At 38.8% G+C, this 14,007-nt stretch overlaps 1 protein-coding gene and 1 long non-coding RNA gene across 8 annotated transcripts in view; one reads left to right on the forward strand and one right to left on the reverse strand.

Annotated features, from left to right (window-relative positions):
- Nucleotides 1-3,334: 3,334 nt before the first annotated feature.
- The window catches only part of LOC111093274, a 100,287-nt gene continuing 89,614 nt past the window's right edge, over nt 3,335-14,007 (reverse strand). The window contains exon 5 of the long non-coding RNA XR_005381563.1: nt 3,335-5,070. This is a non-coding gene — a long non-coding RNA (uncharacterized LOC111093274). The remainder of the gene's footprint in view (nt 5,071-14,007) is intronic.
- CTDSPL2 (CTD small phosphatase like 2) overlaps nt 5,706-14,007 on the forward strand; it is an 88,169-nt gene continuing 79,867 nt past the window's right edge. For 2 of the 7 annotated variants that reach the window (XM_038580282.1, XM_038580285.1), the window contains exon 1: nt 5,710-5,917. The gene's annotated coding sequence lies outside the window, so the exon portion shown is untranslated. The other 5 variants (XM_038580286.1, XM_038580281.1, XM_038580280.1 and 2 more) reach the window with 5 other exon arrangements.

Here is a 14,007-nt window from a genome sequence, read left to right on the forward strand (position 1 = left end):
AATTTGAGGATATATAAATGTAGTTGTACTATAAGTATTTGAAAATAGTTGAAATGTTGAGAGACCCAGAAATGTGGATTTGGGGTTCATTCAATATTTATTGTGTGCTCAAGATGTTCACCCCACTCCCTAACACAAAGTCTAAAGATTTCATCATAAAAGAACAATGATCAGGATCCCTGGGTTTAGTGCCTGCCTTTGGCCCAGGGGCATGATCCTGGAGTCCTGGGATCAAGTCCCATATCAGCCTGCCTCTGTCTCTGCCTCTCTCCCTCTCTGTGTGTCTCTCATGAATAAATAAATAAAATCTTAAAAAAAATCATTCTTTCAATTACTTATTGAGTACCTAATACGTCTGGAGATACAAGGGATACAAGAGTGATAAAGTCTCTGCCTTAGTGGAATTTATATGCCAGAGGGAGATATTATTTTCTATACTCATATTGATAAATGCTATAAGAAAAATAAGTTAGAAAAAAAAAGGAATAATGATGTAGGAGTGCTATTTCAAAAGATTTTGTCTATTTTAGAAAGAGAGAGAGAGAGCGTGCTTGGAAGCAGGGGAAGGTGGAGGAAGATAATCTCCAGCAGACTCCCTGCTGAGTGCAGAGCCTGATGCAGGCCTCAATCCCACAACCCTGAGATCATGACCTGAGCTGAAATCAAGAGTCGGATTTATTCATGAGAGACACACTTAACTGACTGAGACACTCAGGTGCTCCTAGAGGAATACTATTTTAGATAGGATGATCAGGGAGGGCCTTTCTGAAAAAGGGGTATGAGAACAAGCCATGTGAATATTCTATGCAATACTATCCAATAAAAATATAATTAATACAAACTACCTATGTAATTTTAAATTTTCTGGTAACCACATTTTATTTTAAATATTTTATTTATTTAATTATATGAGAGAGTGCGAGAGAGTAAGAAATAGTGACTGAGATAGCACAAGCAAGGAGGAGAGAGAGAAGCAAGCTCCCTGCTGAGCAAGGAGCCCAATGCAGGGCTCCATCCCAGGATCCTGGGATGATGACCTGAGCTGAAGGCAGACACTGAACCAACTGAGCCACTCAGGCACCCCTAGTAATAACTTTTAAAAATACTGGTGAAATTTTGATATTTAACCAATATATCCAAAATATTATTATTTTAATATGTAATCAACATAAAATACTACTCATGAGATATTTTATATTTTCTTTTGTACTAAATCTTAAATCTAGTATATATTTTACATTTACAATGCATCTCAATTTGAACAGTAAATTGTCATTGGAAATATTTAATTAGTATTTAGCATTAATAAAATTTATATTTGAGCAAGTATGTTCACATACCCATGTTCCACAAGCATACTTAAAAGTTTTCCAATAACTGAACGAAGTATTAATGTTTTTCAATACACTTTACTTTTTCGGGCACTTTCAGGTTCACAGCTAATTAAGTAGAAAGTAGTGAATTCCCACATACTCCATTCACACACACACACACACACAAGCTAAAATTTTTTATTAAAATTGATAAACTAACACTGTACACATCATTATCAACCAAAGTCAGTTTACATTAAAATTCACATTTTGTATTGTAAATTCTATGGATTAGGACAAATGTATAATGACATGTATCTACCATTATAGTATGCAGAATAGTTTCACTGCCCTAAAAATCACACATAGTCGACTTATTCCTCCTTCCTTTCCTCTAAGCCCCTGGCAGCCACTTTTCCAAAATATTATATAGTTGTAATCATATAGTATATAGCCTTTTCAGATTGGCCTTTTTAGCTGATTAATATTCCGTTGTATGGGTATATCACAGTTTAACTTTTCACCTATTGAAGGACATTTTGGGTGCTCTAAGTTTTGGCAATTACGAATAAAGTTGCTATTGATATTCATGTGTAGATTTTTGTGTGGGCACAAGTTCAGCTTCTTTGGGGAAATACCAAGGAACAATTTTTTTATTGTAGTAAAATACACATAATATAAAATTTACCATTGTTACATTTACATGTAAAATATACAATTCAGTGGCATTAAGTATACACTAACAATGTTGTGCAACCATTGCCATTAACTAGTTCTAGGACTGTTTCATTACCCCAAATGGAAGCTCTATTAAGCACTCGGGTCTTAGTTTTAAAGTTTAAGCTAATTAAAATTAAATAAAATTAAAAATTGATTTCCTCAACCACAATGCCTCATTTCAAGTGTCCAGTAGCCACACATGGCTTGTAGCTAGTGGCTGTTGAATAGCACAGGTCTAGGGGGAAAAAGAATTAGAAGCAGAGAAACAATAAATATAAAGCCCTTGATACAGGAATATACTTTTTCAAAGAATAGTTAGTTGGACAGTATGATGGAAATACAAATAACAAGAGGTAGGGAATTTAGTTAGTAAGGTATCCAAGAGTGAGCTAATAGCTCACTTGCATGTCACAGTAAAGATTTTAGATTTTAAGGGTGATGGAAATTTTATAATGAGGTTTAAAATGATCACTCTGGCTGTGTGTTAGAAAGGTTGAAGGAGGCTCAAGAACAGAACAGGAACACTTATAGTAGAGAGAGACCATAGAGATTATGGTCCTTGAACTAGGGACATAGCTGGAGTGGTAAGTGTTTGGATTCAAGATATTTTCAAGGTCTAGCTTATTGCACTTACAATGGATTGGATGAAATATGAGAAACAAACTATATTCTATAAGGTACAGAATACTGAGAGAAGCAGATTTGAGAGAAAATGAAGTTTTGTTTTGACCATGTTTCAGATGATCATTGCCATCAAGTGATTGCAATATTAGAGCAAAATGCAATTCTGATATTTCAGTATTTAAGTATTACTTCCTTAATGATGTATTATCATTTGTAGTAAGAGTGATAAAAATATATCTCACAGAGAATTTTAAGAATTGTTTGTGAAGTGCATACGCCTTACATATCAAAGGTAAATATATTCCATATACTGTGAAATAAGGAACTTTTTGAAGGATTCTATTGAATATCCAAGACACTTCTATCACATTACTTAGTGAACATTCTATTTCATTAATGGTTTCATATAGCAATAGTTCTGTATAGGTTAGAAAGCATGCATGTCACTAGGTTTTTGCATTAATTTTTTTCCCTATGGCTACTGCTTTGCATCTTAATATACTTCAGGGTTTTTTTTAAAGTTCATATTTTTGGGCAGTCCCGGTGGCTCAGCAGTTTAGGGCCGCCTTCAGCCCAGGGTGGGATCCTGGAGACCCGGGATCCAGTCCGAAGTCAGGCTCCCTGCATGGAGCCTGCTTCTCCCTCTGCCTGTGTCTCCGCCGCCGCCCCCCCCCCAATGTCTGTCATGAATAAATAAATAAAATCTTTAAAAAGCTCATATTTTTAAACCTTTATTTCATTCTAAAATCTTGGACAGAATTTTTACTGAAGCTTAATGACATTAACAACTATTATTTAAGGAGCAAGGAAAACACCTTATTGAATGTTTTTCCGTAAATAATATCTCATTTGATTTCAAAACAATCCACTTAGATATTGCAGAAAAGAATCTAGTAGACTATTAGATGTAAAATCCACTTAGATATTGCAGAAAAGAATCTAGTAGACTATTAGATGTAAAAGAAGGTGAAAATCAGAAATAATACAGTCAACTGTGAACAAATGGTATTGAAATATTAAATAAATTGCAAAAGCACTTAGACTTGCTACCAGCAGCCTTTCTAAACTTAACATCTAACAATCTAACATTGCCACAGGAGACAGTAGGAGGTGCTGTAATGAGCAGAAGGGGGGCTTGAGTCCTGATTATATTTCTTCCTGGCAGATTGTCTTTGGATAATACATCTGTTTTTTTCTTTTTTCTCCCCTCTCCTCACCTTAAAAAAAATTTCAGTGTCTTCAGCTGAAGAGTTTGGGGACTAATATCACCTATTTTATTTTTTTCCTGGGGTTGTTGGGGAAATCAAAATGCATGTAAAACTACTTTGTAAATGGCATACTTGTTTTAGAAGAGTGAACACTGGAAGTTACTACTACGGGGAACAACTTTTTTCAGAAATATTTCCAATTTTTACCTGATTTAAAAATTATTTTGGTAATCAATTGGGGTAATTGTTTAGTCTATATTCTAATTGCTTTCCGTGATACACACTGGATAATCAGTAACTGTTTGTTGATTTTCAATTATTTTGTGGACTAATACCAGTTCTGCACACAGTTACACCACGTCCTGTCAATGTCTCATTTAGAGCATTCTTGTATTAGGAAGAGACCTGGTACAAATGAACTCTGAGCTCTGACAGGATCTGTAGTATATAAGGCTATCAGGAGACAACCCACCTCCTCCACACTTTGAAACCACCAGATTCACAAGATTCTCTGCTTACCTGCGTCTCATCTCTCTCCACTATCTTCCCCTCAACTCCTGTATCCCTGGTGCACAGAACTACTTCCCTAATTGCTCAGTGCAATTTCATTTTTGGATTTTTCCATCTGTCGTTTCCTTTACCTAGACACTTCCCTTCTAACATCGATTCTTCACGCCATCATCTCATGAAAGCCATCTCAAACCCTCACTCAGTTGTACGCCTGTCAAGAACTCCTTGTGGTCATTTTAGCTGTATTTAAATTGTTTACTTGTTTGTCTTCAATAGACCATGAACTCTGGGAAGGCAGGGTCCACGTCTGCCTTGTATCCCTCGCATCTAGTATGGTCCTCACACCCTGTGTTTTTTTCAGTAAATGTTTCTTGATTGAATAACGTGAATGGCCCAAGAGTTTTAGCAAAGAGATGATGCTCTTCCAACCACTACACTCGGTTTTCTGATATTCCACTAGGGCTGGGCGCTTGGATTGACACATTTCCACCCCGTGAGGCTGACGGTCGGTCCTTAGATAGACTCAGTAATGCAGGTAGGACCCCAGTTGTCTGAACGATCTGGCTTCTCGGAAGGACCACCGCCGACATCGCGTGGAGTCGAACGGCGTGGGTGTGCATGGCAGATCCACAAGCGACTGCTATGCTCTCTAGGCAGAGCGCTGGAAAGAGGACCTTCAACGGCCACCCGGATCCCTGGAAAGAAGGAAGGATTCGTCTCACCACGGCCTCCGGCAGCGCTCCCTGCACACGACCTCCTCCAGCGCGCCAAGGCGTTAGTCCCACCCTGTCCCGCTTGGCCCCACCCACCTGGCGCGCCCGGGTTGCTAAACCCCAGCGGCCAGGGCGAGCGCCGCGTTCCTAAGCCCCGCCTCCCGGGCGAGGGCGCGCTCCCCCTCCCAGCCCTGCCTAAGCAGTTCCGTTAGCAGCGGGAGGAAAAACCGTCCTTCGGATCCCCGCCTCTTCACTCCCAACGCTTTACTCCCTACTCCTCCTGCAATCACTACACAGCCAGCTACGGAGGCCCCTAAAGTACAAATATCCCCCGGGCCCTGGTGTAGCCTCATAGGTTTTGTCCTTGTTCCTCCATTCGGTCCTAAGGGTCTGCGTTCAATTTTTGTCAAGAATCGGGTTTGTGAGTTTCTTCTGGCGGCAGGAACTCCAAGGCCCTTTACGGAACTAAAAGTTGTTTTTTTGTTTGTTTGTTTGTTTTTGTTTTTGTGCGGGCTTTTTGTTTTTTGTTTTCTGTTTTGGTTTGGTTTGGGTTTTTTTTTTTTTTTTTGCCGCTGAAGCCTCCCGCATTCCTTCCCTCCCACCTCGCGGAATTGTGGCGGGAGGGGGAGGAGGAAGCCAAGGCGCCTGCGCGGAGAGGCCGCTTTCCATCCGGGTCTCTGTCCGTGCGGTGCAGCAGGTCGGTAGGCGGGAAATGGCGACTGGCTGAAGGAGCTGGTTCTGTTGCTGCTGCGGGCTAAGCGGGAAAGACACCACACATTGCGCAGTCGGGACCATCGCCGGAGCCTGAGGATACTTCTCTGTCGTCACAGTTAGGTAATCCCCCTCGTCCAGACACTGCCGCTGCTTCCAACCTTAGTCCTCCTCTTCCAGGGCCGTCTGCCGGGGTCTCCTCCCCTTCCCAACCGGGTTCTCCAGCGGCTCGGCGCCTTGGTAGGCATGCACCATTGGCGCCCTGTAAGTGCGCGGTGTGGAGCCGCTCTTCTCTGGACTTTCCCCTGGGAACAGAAAGGGAGCTCACTTCCCGCCAGCTTCAGCTCCCGGGCTGCGGCCTGTGTTGTGATTTCTGGGGTTAGATTTCACTTTGCTACCCACCCCCACCCCGATCTCACGTTCCTAGTCCCAAACCCTGTGGTCCCTCTGGGTAGTTGGGTTAGATCAGCTTTTCTAACCTTGGCCCACCTGATGTTTTCGATATTTCATTCTTTCTAGTAGGGTGCTTTTAGGGGGGCGTTGCTCTATCTCAGTTTTTATAAACATCTTTCGAGGATCTGGAATTAGATATTTCATCAAGTTCTGTTTATCTTCTGTACTGTTGAAATGTTGACTTGACATTGTTACTTTTTCGAATCAGGAGTGGTAGTAAAGGACAGCCCATGTGGAAGGCCTGTGGTTTCTGTAGTGGTCAATTAAGGGTGAATCTTATCGGCCGTAGTAGTCGCCGCTTTCCTTGGGTATTAAATGACTATGTGCATGTTTACTTTTTCATTCTTGACTAGAATTCTGTGGTAAATAATTGCATAAGTAAATCGTGTTTATTTACTTCTCACCCTAGTGGTGGCTGGATGTGTGAATGATGTTAAGCACTTTAGAGTACCTTAGGGAAGCCTAAAGAGATACTGCTCGTAAACTGCCCTAAGATCTTGAAATGAAATGTACTTAGTAAATGTTCCTCCTAGGCAAGGATTTATCTTTCTAGCGCTAATAAAGCGGTACCATGATTACTGCCCAATATGGATATACAAATTAGTACTTAAAAGATAGATTTATCTTAGTAATTTTCAGATTGTAGATTTCTTTACATACAGTTTCCCCATTCTTTGCCAAGTTTTAAATTCTTCGTTTGTTGTCCACCTGTAATCCTTACAAAAGCAAGGAACCGGTAGTTAAGGCTAGTTTCATTCCGCCCCCCCCCCCCACCTTTTTTCTTATATTGCAAACCATTTGTCCATAGAGAAAAGTAGAGTCAGTTGGTGTTTTTCAGAATTTGTTTTTCAATATTGTTGAATTTGAGGCCTTCGTATTTTTCCCCCTTAACTAGCTAAATTTTTTAAATGTGGCTTATGTTACATATCAGTCAATGTTTATAGCTCAAAGGTTTTTTTCGCTTTTCTAGGTTTAGTTTAGATGACTTTACTAATGTTAGCATATTAGGATTAAATTTCAGTGATAAACAACATCATTATAATTGTCTTTTGGTAGATTCCCCCCAAGGTCATAAAGAAAGTCAAGGCAAAAGTAGCTCTTAGGTGAAGCAGTCTTTTAGGATTGAATTGAACCTCATACTTGTCTTCCAGGAGCAAAAGAAGAGTGGGTGGGAAGTGGAGATGAGGGCATATTGGATACTTGCTGAGCCTATTTGTTTAAAGAATAGGGCCAAATATGTGACTAAAAGAATGTAGAATAAATTATTTGATTTGCGAAGGTTTTAATCTCTACTTTAATGACCTTTTTGGGTAGTTTATAAAGCATTAATTTTTTTTAAACATTAATGTTTTTAATAAAATTTGGTTTACAGATAGCTGAGTAAGGATTGTGTGTAGATTTTGTCTTAAAAAACTCTCCCAAATTGTTTTAATTCTACGTTCATACAGTACCTGTGCTCTTTTCATATTCTTCTCAGTAGGAGTTGAAAGAAAGTAAAAGCTCTAGTGGTATAGACCTTAATAATCTCTGTGGACTTGTAGGTGTATAGAAATTCCAAATAGGATTGTATGGAAAAACTGAATAGGATTGGTATGTTTTATAATATTCAATATAATGTCTCAGGCATTTCATTTGAGCTAGTAATGTTATTCTTTTTCCACTGTTAAGAAATTAAGAATTGGAGAAGTTTGCTCTTCCCCAAATTTATCTAACTATTCTTATGTTTGAGATTCTGTCTAGAGGTTTCTTCATAAGATTATTATAATACAAAATCCATACTCTTCTGTTTTTTTTTCTTTTTTTAAAGATTTTATTTATTTATTCATGACAGACACACACACACACACACACACACAGAGAGAGAGAGAGAGAGGCAGAGGGAGAAGCAGGCCCCATGCAGGGAGCCGGACATGGGACTCGATCCCGGGTCTCCAGGATTACACCCCGGGCCGAAGGAGCACTAAACTGCTGAGCCACTGGGGCTGCCCCTATTCTGGTTTTAAAAAAAACTTGGATCTGTTGTTCAGAAAGACACGTGAGGCTCTAGACTTGTAACTAACTATAGGATTAATTGCAGATGGAATGAAATGGTATTAAATTATCTCAGTCGTAAGAGACTGTACTTTGGATTAATGCAATAAAGAATAAAGTGGTTTGTTAGAATTTGAAGTAAACTGTGTAATTATATTTGTAATTGACCAAGTTGTGAAAAATCATAAAGTAGAAAAGACACTGTAAAGTCATAAGTATCAAATGTTCTGAAAAAGTCCTCATATATGGTGTGCTAAGGTAATTTTTCTGGGTGGGTTAAAAGGTTACCTGACCATTTTAGGGGCCTGCTTGACCCAGTTGGTAGAGCACGCAACTCTTGGTCTTGGGGTCATGAGTTCAAACCCCACATTAGAGATATATAGAGATTACGTAAAAATTTTAAGAAATTAAAAGAAAGTTACCTGTTTGAACTGGATTAGCTACAGAGAGTCATTTGCTCTACTTTGAAAGTGAGAAGATTTAACAGATATAAGACTTATGATAAAACCATACAGTCATAATTTTAGTTATCACTTACTTGACATTTGCCACGAGGCATATATCTAAGCCAGACATATATTCCCTACTGGTTGTATATGACTACATTAATTTTTAGTTTAAACTGTATTAAATTGTAATTGGATCTACATTACAGATAGGTAGATTAGATGGTTGACTGTGTAGCATAATTTGAGAATTGCCAGTGCCAAACTTTGTGTCTGGTGTGTTATGGAATTCATTTTTAAAATGACCTATTGATATTTCTTATATTCCCTGTATGAGTGAAACCATATAATGCTAAATTCAAATAAATAAATAAAATAATGTTTAAAATCACAAATTCTCTGGAGAAAATTTAAACTGTTGTCTTTTATTGGTAATATTATCCCATATTAGTTTATCAAATAAACTTGCTGATACCACAAACAGGTGAGGGTTCAGAGGCAGTGGAATGTAGAAGTAAGATTTTATGCACTCACTGATCAGGAGAGGTGTGGCATATAGGAACACTGTTTAGCGGGAAAAGGCATGATAAGGGTTGAGTTGTAGTGAGAAGCTTGGGTTTCTTGGGGTCCTTTACGAATCTTGTGAATCTGACAGTAATGAGGGGTAAGACTAAGTGTGGGCTAAAGAAGAATGGTAGAATCTTAAGGACAAATATGGCTTATTGGTTTGGCTAGCCCTTTTGTTTGCTTCCCTCATCTCTAGGTCCCCCAGTTAATACGGTTTAGAAGAATGAAGGGAGGGCAGCCTGGGTTGGGTGGCTTAGCGGTTTAGCGCCACCTTCAGCCCAGGGCGTGATCCTGGAGACCCCGGATCGAGTCCCACATCAGGCTCCCTGCATGGAGCCTGCTTCTCCCTCTGCCTGTGTCTCTGCCTCTCTCTCTGTGTCTCATGAATAAATAAACAAAATCTTAAAAAAAAAAAAAAAAAAAAAGAGTGTAGGGAAACACTAATATGCCATTTTTAAAAAGTAGTGTTGTAAAATTTTTACGTAATAAGTCTTTTAACTTTATTATAAGGTCACAATAGACCATTTGAGTATATTTTTAATCCCATGTTTTATGGTATTCATAAATTCTCCTGTATTTATTTAGAGAGATTGTAGGAAAGGAAGTATGTCTAGATTAAACATGAATCATCAGCAGTACTTTAACTTGAGGTTTTAGCAATCATGTTTTCATAAGAGCTGTAATAATTTTAGTATAAGGAAATGTGTTTACTACTTTAAAGAAACTTAAAGCTGTAGTATTAGAAGGGACTTAAGGGCCACCTGAGTGGCTCAGTTGTTAATAAGCATCTGCCTTAGGCTTGGGTTATGATCCCAAGGTTCTGGGATGGAGCCCCACATCAGGCTCCCTGCTCAGTAGGGAGCCCGCTTCTTCTCCCTCTCCCTCTGCCTGCCACTCCCCCCCCCCCCCTTGCGCATGCTCTCTAATAAATAAAATCTTTTTAAAAATAAAGGCACTTGAATACTGCATAGATAATAGAGATTAATATTTAGTAATAGTTGTTTATATCTTTCAGGAAGAATGTTTTCTTTTTTTGGATTAAATTCTTCCATATCAAGTAATTCTTTGAGGGGCACCTGAGTGGCTTAGTCAGTTGATCATCTGCCTTCAGCTCAGGCCATGATCCTGGAGTCCTGGGATTGAGTCCCGCATCTGATTCCTGCTCAGCTTCTCCATCTGCCCCTCCCTCTGCTCATGTTCTCTCTCTCTCAAATAAATAAATAAAATCTTAAAAAAAATTCTTTGGGAAGTAAAAAAGCAGAGATATTGCTAAAAGTAAATAAGAGGGGGAAGATTAAGACCCTATTAGCAGCATAACGATAGTTTAAGTTTCTCAGGTTGACCAGTTTAATCTTTAATTAGGAATTTAGAAGTATGCCTTATTGAAAAAAGTATGTTACTTTTTTAAAAAGATTTTATTAATTTGTGTGAGAGAGAGAGAGATTGCACAATTGCGGGGTGGGGGAGGACAAAGGGTGAGGGAGAAGCAGATGGGGGGCTCCATCCCAGAACCAAGAGATCATGACCTGAGTCAAAAGCAGATGCTCAACTGACTGAGCCACCCATGTGCTCCAAAGAGTATATTACTCTTTAAAAGAAAAATATCCAGAACACATAAGTATCTTTTTAGTTGAGAAAAAAAAACTATGATTATTTGTTTTAGTAATAATTGTTTTCTTCCTGGTATTCCCCAAATATGTATGATTATCCTGTTTCATTGAAAATGATTAACCTTTCACTGACCCCCCCTTTTTTTTTTTTTAAGATTTTATTTATTTATGAGAGACAGAGAGAGGCAGAGACATAGGCAGAGGGAGAGGGAGAAGCAGGCTCCATTGCAGGGAGCCTGATGTGGGACTCGATCCTGGGACTCCGGGATTACGCCCTCAACCAAAGGCAGATGCTCACCCGCTGAGCTACCCAGGCATCCCCCTTTCACTGACCTTACAAGTACCTGTTTTAGTATATTTTGTTAAATAAGGTAATTATATAATCCTTTAATTTTCTGAGGTACTAATAAAAATTATTTGAAAAATATTCACAATCACATTTCAAACAATCAAGCACTTTTCCTTATTGAGAGTCTACCTTATTTTTTTAGTTATAGCAAACAAAATGTAGTTCTCTTAGAGAATTATGATTATACCTTGTCTTTGACAAGTTATTTGTTTATTTGGATTTTAGTTTTTATGTAGTCTTTGCCCCCAACCTGGGGCTTGAACCACGACCCCAAAATCAAGAGTCGTGAGCTTACCCACTGCCAGCCAGGTGAATTTCTATTGAAATCATTAGGGCATGTGAGACTTTTGATTCTGGGGTGTGAGTTCAAGTCCCATGTTGGGGGTGGAGTTTACTTAAAAGTTCACTCTTCATAGATCTTGTCTTTAGTTTATCTCCATCAAAATGACTAACTTTTCCTTGGAATGTGGTATAATAATAGTAGGGATTATTTCAGGTACTGTAAATGTATTTTTTTAAAGAATTTTTATTTATTTATTTGAGAGAGTGATAGAGTGCACAGAGGGAGAGGGGGAAGCAGACCTCCTGCTGAGTGGAGAACCACTCCATCAAGTGTTACTGATAGGAATTTTTTTCATACCATGTAGTTGAATGTTTTTTTTTTTTTTAAGATTTTATTTATTTATTCATGAGAGACACACAGAGAGAGTCAGAGACACAGGCAGAGGGAGAAGCAGGCTCCATGCAGGGAGCCCGATGCGGGACTCGATCCCCGGTCTCCAGGACCACACCCTGGGCTGAAGGCGGCACCAAACTGCTGAGCCACTCGGGCTGCCCGAATGCTCTTTTTACAAGATGTTTAAATCATATTTATTGATGGTAGTTAAAACAATCTTCAAATTACTGTTGTTAAAGATTAGGTGAAAGAAATACAGGGCAGCCTGGGTGGCTCAGTGGCTTAGCGCCACCTTCAGTCCCGGGTGTGGTCCTGGAGACCCAGGATCGAGTCCCACATCAGGCTCCCTGCATGGAATGGAGCCTGCTTCTCCCTCTGCCTGTGTCTGTGCCTCTCTCTCTCTCTCTCTCTCTCTGTGTGTGTCTCATGAATAAATAAATAAAATTAAAAAAAAAGAAATATAAAAATGTCCTCAGCAGGATATATAATATATATTGATTTTGCCCTAAGGATATTTCTACTGAGGACATACAAGGTTTTAAGTGGGGTACCACTAGTAGTATTTTAAAACATATATCTGAATGACTGTGCCTTAGTAAGTTTTTTCAGTGATTAACAAACTGAATAATGCCCTCTATTCTCAGAGTGTTTCAGTCATCACTAATTTAACAGTCCACATATTTTATTTCTCTAGAGAAAAATAATTGATCATGGATTTAGAAAAAGCATTCTTTGTTGTTGTTCATCAAAGAAAATTTTGAGAGGAAAAAATCCTCATAATTTTATCAACCTAACTCAGCAGCTCTTCTATTTTTTATATATTCTCTATATTTTGATAAGTGCTTTTGGTTATAAGTTTATTATATTTAGTAGTTTTTGAAGAATTTTACAATGTTAATAAAAAAGAGAAAGTCATACATCAAAAATAGTAATAACTCCAAAAGACCACCTGTCTTTATCACATGCTTTTTTGGGGGAAGTATTTGATGAAAACTTTTTTTTTTTTTTAAAGATTTTATTTATTTATCCATGAGAGATACAGAGAGAGAGAGAGGCAGAGACACAGGCAGAGGGAGAAGCAGGCTCCATGCAGGGAGCCCGACGTGGGACTCGATCCACGGTCTCCAGGATCAGGCCCTTGGCTGGAGGCAGCGCTAAACAGCTGAGCTGAGTTTTCGGGCTGCCCTGAAAACTCTTTTTGTAGTAGAGTTGATGCTTGTGTAATACTCCTCTACTTATTCTTTCTGCTCTAATTGATTTTTGACTTTTATTAGGTGTTAAGTAGGAGGGACAGAGAAATCTCTTCCTCTCTGAAATCATTTAATGAAGGCTTAGGGGTGAAGTGGAGATTAAAGTGGACAGTTGTAATATCTGAAGCTGTTGATTTCAGATTAGTCAGGCTAGAAATATAGATCATGAAAATAGATGCTGACACTTTTGAAAATGTTATTTGGTATCAATGAAGGCAGTGATTTTTAGCTTTTTCTCTCATGAGTATAAATTTAGTAGTGATACCATTTATAACACTATAAATTAACAAACCCTTGGAAATCTAGAGCTAGAGGAGACCAAAGGGGTCATCTAGTCCAGTAAAGTCTTTGTTTTATTAATGATGAGCCATTCTGAAGACTTACCATGTAGTAAATGTTTGTCTTAATTAGGGTGCTGTGGGATGAGTTGTATGTAATGGAAGGATGAAAACAGCTCAGATTAATTAATGACTCATTTCCCATTTTGGCAGCTCTCTTTTTTTTTTTTTTTTAAGGTAAAATTTACATGTAGTGAAATGCATAGAACTGATGTCCAGTAACAACTTCTGTTGAGGAAATCAGGGATGCCTGGGTGGCTCAGCAGTTAAGTGTCTGCCTTTGGCCCAGTGTGTGATCCTGGAGTCCTGGGATCAAGCCCTACATCGGGTTCCCTGCATGGAGCTTGCCTCTGCCTCTGCCTGTGTCTCTGCCTCTCTCTCTGTCTCTCATGAATAAATAAATAAAACCTTAAAAAAAACCCAAAACTTCTGTTGAAATCAAATGCTAGAATGATTGCATGATCACTTAATCATTGGTTGATCAGTGT

Source organism: Canis lupus, chromosome 30 (genome assembly GCF_011100685.1).
Source record: "Canis lupus familiaris isolate Mischka breed German Shepherd chromosome 30, alternate assembly UU_Cfam_GSD_1.0, whole genome shotgun sequence".
Taxonomy (NCBI): domain Eukaryota; kingdom Metazoa; phylum Chordata; class Mammalia; order Carnivora; family Canidae; genus Canis; species Canis lupus.